Below are 13,150 nucleotides of genomic sequence, written 5' to 3'. Positions count from 1 at the left end.
TCTACAAATACATAAAACAAAAAAGAGTGGCTAAGGTAAATATTGGTCCTTTGGAAGATGAGAAGGGAGATTTAATAATAGGAGTCGGGGAAATGGCTGAGGAGCTGAACAGGTTTTTTGGGTCAGTCTTCACAGTGGAGGACACAAATAACATGCCAGTGACTGATGGAAATAAGGATATGATAGGTGATGACCTTGAGATGATTGTAATCACCAAGGAGGCAGTATTGGGCAAGCTAATGGGGCTAAAGGTAGACAAGTCTCCTGGCCCTGATGGGATGCATCCCAGAGTGTTAAAAGAGATGGCTAGGGAAATTGTAAACGCACTAGTGATAATTTATCAAAATTCACTAGACTCTGGGGTGGTCCCAGAGGATTGGAAAGTAGCAAACGTGACACCACTGTTTAAAAAAGGTCGGCAGAAAGCGGGTAATTATAGGCCAGTAAGCTTAACTTTGGTTGTAGGGAAAATGCTGGAATCTATCATTAAGGAGGAAATAGCGGGGCACCTGGAGGGAAATTGTCCCATTGGGCAGGCGCAGCATGGGTTCACAAAGGGTAGGTCGTGTCTGACTAATTTGGTAGAATTTTTTGAGGCCGTTACCAGTGCAGTAGATAACGAGGAGCCAATGGATGTGGTATATCTGGATTTCCAGACAGCTTTTGACAAGGTGCCACACACAAGGTTGCTGCATAAACTAAAGATGCATGGCATTGAGGGTAAAGTGGTAGCATGGGTAGAGGATTGGTTAACTAACAGAAAGCAGAGAGTGGGGATAAATGGGTGTTTCTCTGGTTGGCAACCTGTAACTAGTGGGGTCCCTCAAGGATCAGTGTTGGGCCCGCAGTTGTTCACAATTTACATAGACGATTTGGAGTTGGGGACCAAGTGCAATGTGTCAAAGTTTGCAGGCGACACTAAGATGAGCGGTATAGCAAAAAGTGCAGAGGATACCGGAAGTCTGCAGAAGGATTTGGATAGGTTAGGTGAATGGGCTAGGGTCTGGCAGATGGAATTCAATGTTGCCAAGTGTGAGGCTATCCATTTTGGGAGGAATAACAGCAGAATGGATTCTTATTTAAACGGTAAGATGTTAAAACATGCTGCTGTGCAGAGGGACCTGGATGTGCTGGTGCACGAGTCGCAAAAAGTTGGTGTGCAGATGCAACAGGTGATTAAGAAGGCTAATCAAGTTTTGTCTTTCATTGCTAGAGGGATGGAGTTCAAGACTAGTGAGGTTATGCTGCAATTGTATAAGGTGTTGGTGAGGCCGCATCTGGAGTATTGTGTTCAGTTTTGGTCTCCTTACCTGAGAAAGGACATATTGGCACTGGAGGGAGTGCAGAGGAGATTCACTAGGTTGATTCCAGAGTTGAGGGGATTAGATTATGACGAGAGGTTGAGTAGACTGGGACTGTACTCATTGGAGTTTAGAAGGATATGGGGGGATCTTATTGAGACATATAAAATTATGAAGGGAATAGATAGAATAGATGCGGGCAGGTTGTATCCACTGGTCGGGGAAAGCAGAACTAGGGGGCATAGCCTCAAAATAAGGGGAGGTAGATTTAGGACGGAGTGTAGGAGGAACTTCTTCACCCAAAGGGTTGTGAATCTCTGGAATTCCTTGCCCAGTGAAGCAGTTGAGGCTCCTTCTTTAAACGTTTTTAAGAAAAAGATAGATGCCTTTCTAAAGAATAAAGGGATTCGGGGATATGGTCTACGGGCCGGAGAGTGGAGCTGAGTCCACAAAGATCAGCCATGATCTCATTAAATGGCGGAGCAGGCTCGAGGAGCCAGATGGCCTATTCCTGTTCCTAATTCATATGTTCTTATAATTCTGGCCCCTTTAGTTTCCACTATTTTAATTGCTCCACAACTGATATATGTCTTCAGCTGCCTTGTCCCTAAGCTCTGAAATACCAAGTATGTGATCATGCAGCATTGTCACGCCCAATTCAGGACGTAACGAGGCCGTTAAATCTTGTGAGAGGCCTCTTGCAGGTTTTGCGACACTTGGGATGCCTCGCAAGATCTAACAAGATCTTGCAAGATGTTACGATCTAAATCGTGCCCTCACTGGGCGGAATCCAGATTTGCATATTTAAGTGAGCAGTCATTCCCACTTAAATATGCCGGCACCAGAGTCTCCGAAAGCCCAGGATCGAACGCCTGTGCCTGGGAGACCTCGCCGCAGCGCCTTTTAGTAGTGGTCTACACAAATGTCTACCAGGTGTAACGGCACCTGGGGGTCTCCCAGGGCATCGGAGGTCCTGGCTGTTTGGGCTCTGGGTAGGGTGGTACCCTGGCATTCCCGCTGCCACCTGGGCCTCTTGACACTGCCACCTCAGCATCCTGGCAGTGCCAAGGGTACTCCAGATGCCTTGCCAGGCTGGCAGGGCACTGCCAGGTCCGGAAGCTAGAGTGGGGGATTGAAAGATTGGGGCAGCATTTAGAAATGTCACCCCATTCTTTTCCTGCTCATCAGTGCAGGAAATGAAGTCAAGTGGTCAAGTCAAGAGGCCAGCATGGTAGCATTGTGGACAGCACAATTGCTTCACAGCTCCAGGGTCCCAGGTTCGATTCCGGCTTGGGTCACTATCTGTGCGGAGTCTGCACATCCTCCCCGTGTGTGCGTGGGTTTCCTCCGGGTGCTTCGGTTTCCTCCCACAGTCCAAAGATGTGCAGGTTAGGTGGGTTGGCCATGATAAATTGCCCTTAGTTTCCAAAATTGCCCTTAGTGTTGGGTGGTGTTACTGGGTTATGGGGATAGGGTGTTGGTGTTGACCTTGGGTTAGGTGCTCTTTCCAAGAGCTGGTGCAGATTTGATGGGCCGAATGGCCTCCTTCTGCACTGTAAATTCTATGAATCTATAAGTGTGGCCTTGGCGGGGCATTCCTCACCGAGGTCAGAAAAAGAAGTCCCATTTGATAGCAGGGTCGTTCTCAGCGCTCTTGTTTTCCTGTTAAATCCCGCCCTATGCCTACACCTCACTTTCCTCCTTCAAGACACTCCTTAAAACCTATCTTTTGCCCAACCTTTTTGATCATCTGATTTAACATCTCCTTTTGTGGCTCATTGTCATATTTTGATTTATAATTCTCTTGTGAAGTGCCTTGGGACATTTTATTATTATTGGTGCTGTACAAACATAAGTTTTTAATATGATCTTAATGCTCATTTGCAGGGTGTACCATGTATACATTAACCTGGTGTGCTTTAGATGCTAAAATAGTATAAGACGAAAGCAGAGTATGTGAGTGTTTTTTGATTGTGTGGACTTTACTTTCTTGATGACTTGGAGTTCTCTTCTAAATTGGTGTTACACAGGTGATGTAGTCAGTCATAAATACCATGGAAACACCTGCAGTATTTTAAAGGGAGCTGTCATCGTAGTGAGTCAGAATAACTACTCCACGTCAGTGGAGGAAGGCAGCTTTCAACGGTTCAATGTTATGCCAAATAGAGTGCATCTTGTGCAAGATAACATTCTCAGCAATTAACCTGGTGAAGTCAAAGCGCTGCTTGCTGATGTTGCACAAAATCCTAGAAGCCACAGTCATGCTGATAAACTCATGTCAGAACTCCAAACTTCAGTGCAGGAAAGATTTGCATTGAACAGTAATCGATGTTTAATATGCATACCAGAACAGGAATGTGCTGTTCAGTCCCTTAAAGCCATCCAATTTCTTTCTTTATTCTTTCTTTTTTTTTTTTTTAAATAATATTTTATTGAAAATTTTTGGTCAACCAACACAGTACATTGTGCATCCTTTACACAACATTATAACAATACAGATAATAATGACCTTTTTTATTTAAACAAGAACAAAAGAAAACAACAACAAATAAATAAATATTAAATAACAAAAATAAAAACTAGCCCTAATTGGCAACTGCCTTGTCTCAGGCCACACCCCCCCCCCCCCCCCCCCCCCACCCCCCACCCCCCAAGTTCTGGGCTGCTGCTGCTGCCTTCTTTGTTCTCCCCTATCTATCTTTCCGCAAGATATTCGACGAACGGTTGCCACCGCCTTGTAAACCCTTGAGCCGACCCCCTTAGGACGAACTTAATCCGTTCTAACTTTATGAACCCCGCCATATCATTTATCCAGGTCTCCACCCCCGGGGGCTTGGCTTCTTTCCACATTAGCAATATTCTGCGCCGGGCTACTAGGGACGCAAAGGCCAAAACATCGGCCTCTTTCGCCTCCTGCACTCCCGGCTCTTGTGCAACCCCAAATATAGCCAACCCCCAGCTTGGTTCGACCTGGACTCCTACTACTTTCGAAAGCACCTTTGTCACCCCCATCCAAAACCCCTGTAGTGCCGGGCATGACCAAAACATATGGGTATGATTCGCTGGGCTTCTCGAGCACCTCGCACACCTATCCTCCACCCCAAAAAATTTACTGAGCCGTGTTCCAGTCATATGTGCCCTGTGTAATACCTTAAACTGAATCAGGCTTAGCCTGGCGCACGAGGACGACGAGTTTACCCTGTTTAGGGCATCTGCCCACATCCCCTCCTCAATCTCCTCCCCTAGCTCTTCTTCCCATTTCCCTTTTAGTTCGTCCATCATAGTCTCCCCTTCGTCTCTCAATTCCCTATATATATCCGACACCTTACCGTCCCCCACCCATTTCTTTGAGATGACTCTGTCCTGCACCTCTTGTGTCGGGAGCTGCGGGAATTCCCTCACCTGCTGCCTCGCAAAAGCCCTCAATTGCATGTACCTGAATGCATTCCCTTGGGGCAACCCATATTTCTCGGTCAGCGCTCCCAGACTCGCAAACTTCCCATCCACAAATAGATCTTTCAATTGCGTTATACCTGCTCTTTGCCACATTCCATATCCCCCATCCATTCCCCCCGGGGCAAACCTATGGTTGTTTCTTATCGGGGACCCCCCCAGTGCTCCGGTCTTTCCCCTATGTCGTCTCCACTGTCCCCAAATCTTCAGTGTAGCTACCACCACCGGACTCGTGGTATAGTTCCTTGGTGAGAACGGCAATGGGGCTGTCACCATAGCCTGCAGGCTGGTCCCCCTACAGGACGCCCTCTCTAATCTCTTCCACGCCGCTCCTTCCTCCTCTCCCATCCACTTACTCACCATTGAAATATTAGCGGCCCAATAATACTCACTTAGGCTCGGTAGTGCCAGCCCCCCCCTATCCCTACTACGCTGTAAGAATCCCTTCCTCACTCTCGGAGTCTTCCCGGCCCAAACAAAACCCATAATACTCTTTTCTATCCTTTTGAAAAAAGCCTTCGTGATCACCACCGGGAGACACTGAAACACAAAAAGGAATCTCGGGAGGACCACCATCTTAACTGCCTGCACCCTCCCTGCCATTGACAATGCTACCTTGTCCCATCTCTTGAAATCTTCCTCCATCTGTTCCACCAACCGCGTCAAATTTAGCCTGTGCAATGTGCCCCAATTCTTAGCTATCTGGATCCCCAGGTAACGAAAGTCTCTTGTTACCTTCCTCAACGGTAGGTCTTCTATTTCTCTACTCTGCTCCCCTGGATGCACCACAAACAGCTCACTCTTTCCCATGTTCAATTTATACCCTGAAAAATCCCCAAACTCCCCAAGTATCCGCATTATTTCTGGCATCCCCTCCGCTGGATCCGCCACATATAGTAGCAGATCATCCGCATATAAAGATACCCGGTGTTCTTCTCCTCCCCTAAGTATTCCCCTCCATCCCTTGGAACCTCTCAGCGCTATCGCCAGGGGCTCAATCGCCAGTGCAAACAGTAATGGGGACAGAGGACATCCCTGCCTTGTCCCTCTGTGGAGCCGAAAATATGCCGATCCCCGTCCATTCGTGACCACACTCGCCACTGGGGCCCTATACAACAGCTGCACCCATCTAACATACCCCTCTCCGAACCCAAATCTCCTCAACACCTCCCACAGATAATCCCACTCCACTCTATCAAATGCTTTCTCGGCATCCATCGCCACTACTATCTCCGTTTCACCCTCTGGTGGGGCCATCATCATTACGCCTAACAACCTCCGTATGTTCGTGTTCAGCTGTCTCCCCTTCACAAACCCAGTTTGGTCTTCATGAACCACCCCCGGGACACATTCCTCTATTCTCATTGCCATTACCTTGGCCAAGACCTTGGCATCTACATTGAGGAGGGAGATTGGTCTGTAGGACCCGCATTGTAGCGGATCCTTTTCCTTCTTTAAAAGAAGCGATATCGTTGCTTCTGACATAGTCGGGGGCAGTTGTCCCCTTTCCTTTGCCTCGTTGAAGGTCCTCGTCAGTAGCGGGGCGAGCAAGTCCAAATATTTTCTGTAAAATTCAACTGGGAATCCGTCCGGTCCCGGGGCCTTTCCCGTCTGCATGTTCCTAATTCCTTTCACCACTTCTTCTACCGTGATCTGTGCTCCCAATCCCATCCTTTCCTGCTCTTCCACCTTGGGAATTTCCAGCCGATCCAAAAACTCCATCATTCTCTCCCTCCCATCCGGGGGTTGAGCTTCATACAATTTTTTATAAAATGTCTTGAACACTTCATTCACTCTCTCCGCTCCCCGCTCCGTCTCTCCATCTTCGTCTCTCACCCCCCCTATTTCCCTCGCTGCTCCCCTTTTCCTCAATTGGTGTGCCAGCAATCTGCTCGCCTTCTCTCCATATTCATACTGTACACCCTGCGCCTTCCTCCATTGTGCCTCTGCAGTGCCTGTGGTCAGCAAGTCAAATTCCACATGCAGCCTTTGCCTTTCCCTATACAGTCCCTCCTCCGGTGCTTCCGCATACTGTCTGTCCACCCTCAAAAGTTCTTGCAACAACCGCTCCCGTTCCTTACTCTCCTGCTTCCCTTTATGTGTCCTTATTGATATCAGCTCCCCCCTAACCACCGCCTTCAACGCCTCCCAGACCACTCCCACCTGAACCTCCCCATTGTCATTGAGTTCCAAGTACTTTTCAATGCATCCCCTCACCCTTAAGCACACCCCCTCATCCGCCATTAGTCCCATATCCATTCTCCAGGGTGGACGCCCTCTTGTTTCCTCCCCTATCTCCAAGTCTACCCAGTGTGGGGCATGATCCGAAATGGCTATAGCCGTATATTCCGTTCCCCTCACCCTCGGGATCAATGCCCTACCCAACACAAAAAAGTCTATGCGTGAATAGACTTTATGGACATAGGAGAAAAACGAGAACTCCTTACTCCTAGGTCTACTGAATCTCCACGGGTCCACCCCTCCCATCTGCTCCATAAAATCCTTAAGCACCTTGGCTGCTGCCGGCCTCCTACCAGTCCTGGACTTCGACCTATCCAGCCTTGGTTCCAACACCGTGTTAAAGTCTCCCCCCATTATCAGCTTTCCGGTCTCTAGGTCTGGGATGCGTCCTAGTATTCGCCTCATAATATTGGCATCGTCCCAATTCGGGGCATACACGTTTACCAACACCACCATCTCTCCCTGTAATTTGCCACTCACCATCACGTATCTGCCCCCGTTATCCGCCACTATAGTCTTTGCCTCGAACATTACCCGCTTCCCCACTAATATAGCCACCCCCCTGTTTTTCGCATCCAGCCCCGAATGGAACACCTGCCCTACCCATCCTTTGCGCAACCTAACCTGATCTATCAGTTTCAGGTGCGTTTCCTGTAACATGACCACATCTGCTTTAAGTTTCTTAAGGTGTGCGAGTACTCGTGCCCTCTTTATCGGCCCGTTAAGTCCCCTCACGTTCCACGTGATCAGCCGAGTTGGGGGGCTTCCCCCCCCCCCCCCTTGCCGGTTAGCCATCATCTTTTTCCAGCTTCTCGCCCAGTTCCCACGCGGCTGTATTTCTCCCAGACGGTGCCCCCCCGCCCATCCTTTCCCGCACCCACTCCCCCCTTTCCCCAGCAGCAGCAACCCAGTAATTCCCCCCTCCCCCCCCCCCCGCTAGACCCCCCGCTAGCGTAATTACTCCCCCCATGTTGCTCCCAGAAGTCAGCAAACTCTGGCTGACCTCGGCTTCCCCCCGTGATCACGGCTCGCCCCGTGCGGTGCCCCCTCCTTCCTGCTTCTCTATTCCCGCCATAATTATCATAGCGCGGGAACCAAGCCCGCGCCTCTCCCTCGGCCCCGCCTCCCATGGCCAACGCCCCATCTCCTCTCCCTCCCCACCTCCCCCCATCACCACCTGTGGGAGAAAGAAAAGTTACCATACCGCAGGATTAATCATACAATACAATCCCTCTTCGCCCCCCCCCCCCCACTCGTCCCACCACTTTGTCCAAACGTTCATTTTCGTAGTCCAATCATTCCAATTTTTCTTCTACAATAAAAGTCCACGCTTCATCCGCCGTCTCAAAGTAGTGGTGCCTCCCTTGATATGTGACCCACAGTCTTGCCGGTTGCAGCATTCCAAACTTTATCTTTTTTTTGTGAAGTACCGCTTTGGCCCGATTAAAGCTCGCCCTCCTTCTCGCCACCTCCGCACTCCAATCTTGATAGACGCGGATCACCGCGTTCTCCCATTTACTACACCGAGTTTTCTTCGCCCATCTAAGGACCATTTCTCTATCCTTAAAACGGAGAAATCTCACCACTATGGCTCTGGGAGCTTCTCCTGCTCTCGGTCCTCGCACCATAACTCGGTATGCTCCCTCCACCTCCAACGGACCCGTCGGGGCCTCCACTCCCATTAACGAGTGCAGCATCGTGCTCACATATGCCCCGACGTCCGCCCCCTCCACACCTTCAGGAAGGCCAAGAATCCTCAAGTTGTTCCTCCTTGCGTTATTTTCCAGTGCCTCCAACCTCTCCACAGATCGTTTCTGGTGTGCCTCCTGTATCTCCGACTTCACCACCAGGCCCTGTATATCGTTTTCATTCTCAGCTGCTTTCGCCTTCACGACCCGAAGCTCCTGCTCCTGGGTCTTTTGTTCCTCTTTCAGCCCTTCAATCGCCTGTAATATCGGGGCCAACAACTCTTTCTTCATTTCCTTTTTTATCTCCTCCACGCAGCGTTTCAAAAACTCTTGTTGTTCAGGGCCCCATATGAAACTGCCACCTTCCGACGCCATCTTGGTTTCTGCTTGCCTTCCTTGCCGTTGTTCCAAAGGATCCGCTGCAATCCGGCCACTTTCCTCTCCTTTTTCCATCCGTGTCCAGGGGGAACACCCTTCTGGTTTACCGCACGGTGTTTTCAGCCGTTAAAATTGCCGTTGGGGCTCCTATCAAGAGCCCAAAAGTCCGTTTCACAGGGAGCTGCCGAAACGTGCGACTCAGCTGGTCATCGCCGCACCCGGAAGTCCTTTCTTTATTCTTTCATGGGACGTAGGCATCGGTGACAAGGGGGCTGGTTTAGCAGTGGGCTAAACAGCTGGCTTGTAATGCAGAACAAGGCCAGCAGAATGGGTTCAATTCCCGTACCGGCCTCCCCGAACAGGCGCCGGAATGTGGCGACTAGGGGCTTTTCACAGTAACTTCATTAAAGCCTAGTTGTGACAATAAGCAATTATTATTATTAATTGCCCTTTTTAAAAATTGTTTTTATGGAATGTGGGATTCACTGGCCAGGCCAGCATTTGTTGTCCATCCTTTGAGAAGGTGGTGGTGAGCTGCCTTCTTGAACTGCTGCAGTCCATTTGATGTAGGCACACCCACTGTGCTGTTAAGGAGGGAGTTCCAGGATTTTGACCCAGCAACAGTGAAGGAATGGTGATATATTTCCAAGTCAGGATGCTGAGTTACTTAGAGGGGAACTTCCAAGTGATGGGGTTCCCATGTATCTGCTGCCCTTGTCCTTCTGGCGGTCATGGGTTTGGAAGGTGCTGCTTAAGGAGCCTTGGTTCCTGCTGTGCATCTTGTAGATGAGACACACTGCTGCCACTGTGTGTTGGTGGTGGAGGGATTGAATGTTTGTGGATGGGGTGCCAATCAGTGGGCTGGTTTGTCCTGGATGATGTCGAGCTTCTTGAGTGTTGTTGGAGCTGTACTCATCCAGGCAAGTGGAGAGAATTCCATTACAGTCCTGACTTGTGCCTTGTCGATGGCGGGCAGGCTTTGGGGAGTCAGGTGGTTATTCGCCACAGGATTCCCAGCCTCTGACCTGTTCTTGTTACTGTGGTGTTCTTTGTGGTTCAGATCCTAGGATGGTTGGCGTATTGTTCACAAAAACTAGCTTTTGTGTTAAACAAAGCTAAAGATTTATTTACACTACTTAATTGAATTCGATCTTTTACTTCTATAGAACAATTGGCAATAAACATACAATCTACATTCATCTACCACTAATCTCTACAGTAATACACTATGATCTGCTCTCACTCACACTAGCTTTCCTTTCTAGCCTTCTCAACATTCTATCAGAAGGCTTAGCATCAATGCTTTATATGGTTCTGCCTCTAGCCCCCTCTAGTGGTTGATTCGGACATAACATTAACTCTTACAGTTCTGTATATTTCTCATAATATCACAGCTACCAGCATTTATAGGGCTAGTCCAGTTAAGTTTCTGGTGAATGGTAATCTCCAAGATGTTGCTTGGAGGGGGGGGGGGGGTATTCAGCGATGGTAATGCTATTGAATGTCAAGGGGTGATGGTTTGATTCTCTTATTGGAGATGGTCATTGCCTGGCACTTCTGTGGCACAAATGCTACTTGTCACTTGTCAGCCCAGGCCTGGATATTGTCCAGGTGATGCTGCATTCGCATGTGGGCTGCTTCAGTATCTGAGGAGTTGCGAACGGTGCTAAAAATTGTGCAATCATCAGCGAACATCCCCACATCTGACCTTATGGTGGAAGGAAGGTCATTAAAAAAAATATGCATTTTATTCCAAACCCAAAGTTAGGTTACAAAAACACCCACAACCACAATAATTATACATAGTTTGTAACATTATAACCCCCTAATCCCCACCCAGACCACCTCCCCGGCGACAAGCAGATCCTTGAACATGGATAGGAATGGACTCCATCGCGCATGAAACCCTTCCTCTGACCCTCTTAGGTCGAACCTGATCTTTTCTAGGCTCAGAAATTTGTGTAAGTCCCCCACCCACACGGCAGCGTTGCCGACTGCCGATTCAACAAATTCCTTCGGCATGCAATCAGGCAGGCGAAGGCCGCTGCATCGGCCCCCTTCCCCACCTGTATCCACGACAGCCCTGAAACCCCCAAAATCGCCGTCATGGGCACGGCGCTACTTCAAACCCCACGATCTACAACAGAATCTTGAACACGGCTTCCCAAAAACCCTCGTTTCACACTCAGAACATATGGTCGTGATTCGCCGGCCCCCACCCACACTTCTCACAAAGATCTTCTACCCCAGGCAAAACCCCCCTCATCTGGGACCGTGTTTGTGTACTCTGTGCATCCCCTTGAATTGAATGGGGCTCATCCTCGCACACGAGGAAGTCGAATTGACCTGACGCAATATCTCACTCCATATCCTCCACCCTAGCTTGGTCGGCAGCTCCTCCCCCCCCCCCTTAATCCTTTCCATTAACGTTGTCTCGTTCTTTTCCAACCACGCATAAATGTCTCCGATCTTCCCTACCCCCACTCGTCCGGAGCTAGCAGCTTTTCCAATATACTCCAGTAATCGGGGGAAAGGGAGCAGTTCCTTTCGTACATAGTCCGGTACCTGAGCTCACTCCCCTTTGGTAACTCGAATTTCTCTTGAAGCTTCGCCAAATCTGCAAACGGTTCCTCTAGAAATAGGTCCCCCAGTTCTCTCTCTCTCTCCCCCCCCTGCCCCGTCACCATTGTCTCACCTTCTCCACATTGGCTGCCCAGTAACAGTGCAACAAATTTGGGAGCGCTATCCTCCCCACTCATTTCTTCCTCTGCACAAGGGCCCAACTGACCCTTGGTGTCTTGCCTGCCCAAGCAAACTCGGAGATCATTCCATCCACTGTCCGGAAAAAGGTCTTTGGGAGAAAATTTGGGAGAGATCTAGTCAACACGTTCATCATTACGGCTTGTACCCTCCCTGCCAACAACAACAGCAAGGCGTCCCATCTCTTCAAATCTACCTTTAGCCCTCCACCAGTCCCCGTTAAGTTCTATCTGCGCATCGTTACCCAATCATGTGCAACCTGAATCCCCAAATACCAGAACCTAACCTCAGCAACCCCTAAATGGCAAAGCCCCGAGGTTCATACTTCTTCCCAAATCATTCACCGGTAAGACCTTGCTCTTCCCCACATTCAATCTGTATCCAATGAAGGCCCCAAATAATTCAGCAAGTCCATAATTCTTACCATGCTCTCCAACGGGTCTGTCACATAGAGCAGTAGGTCGTCGGCATACAACAACACCCTATGCTCCTTGCTCTCCCTTCACAATCCATCGCCACTCCTCCAAGCCCAGAGAGCAATCGCCAAAGGCTCTATTGCCAGCACAAACAATGGTGACAACAAAGGGCCTCATTCCCCTAGGTAACCTGAAATACTTAGAATCCATCCCATTTATTCGCACACTCGCCATGAGGGGTGCAGAAAGTAACCTTACCCATGCCACAAACGTCAGCCCAAATTCAAACCTCCTCAAAGTCTCAAAAGAAAATCACCATTTCACTCAATCAAAGGCCTTCTCCACATCCATTGACGTATCTCCTCTAACACCGTACTGCCCGACGGGACATGACCATGTACAATAGTCTCCTAATGTTACTAGACAGCTGCCGCCCTTTCACGAACCCGGTCTGATCTTCTGATATCACCTCCAGTACACACCCCTCCAATCGCCTTGCCAGCAACGTGGCCAGAATCTTCATGTCTGAATTTAGCAACAAAATGGGCCTATATGACCCACAGTCCAGTGGATCCTTATCTTTCCTGGAATAAAAGAAATAGAGCCCTGTGCCAAGGTACCTGGCAACTCCCCCTTCTCCAGTGCCTTATTGAACATATTCAGGAAGTGTGGGGCCAATTCCCCAAAGAATCTCCCTTGACACTGCAAATGTCATCTTTTTGCTAAACAGGATTGCAACCCCCCAGACTTTGAATCAAACCTGGGGTGGTATGTTTGTCCAACCCACCCCTTCCTCAATCGCATCTGGTCTTTTATTCGCAAGTGCGTTTCCTGCAGGACAACCACATATGCCTTTAGACTTCTCAAATGTGCAAATACCTGTATCTTTTTAACCGGCCCGTTTAGCCCTCAG

This window comes from Scyliorhinus torazame, chromosome 15 (genome assembly GCF_047496885.1).
Source record: "Scyliorhinus torazame isolate Kashiwa2021f chromosome 15, sScyTor2.1, whole genome shotgun sequence".
Classification (NCBI taxonomy): domain Eukaryota; kingdom Metazoa; phylum Chordata; class Chondrichthyes; order Carcharhiniformes; family Scyliorhinidae; genus Scyliorhinus; species Scyliorhinus torazame.
This window is presented reverse-complemented; position numbering follows the sequence as displayed.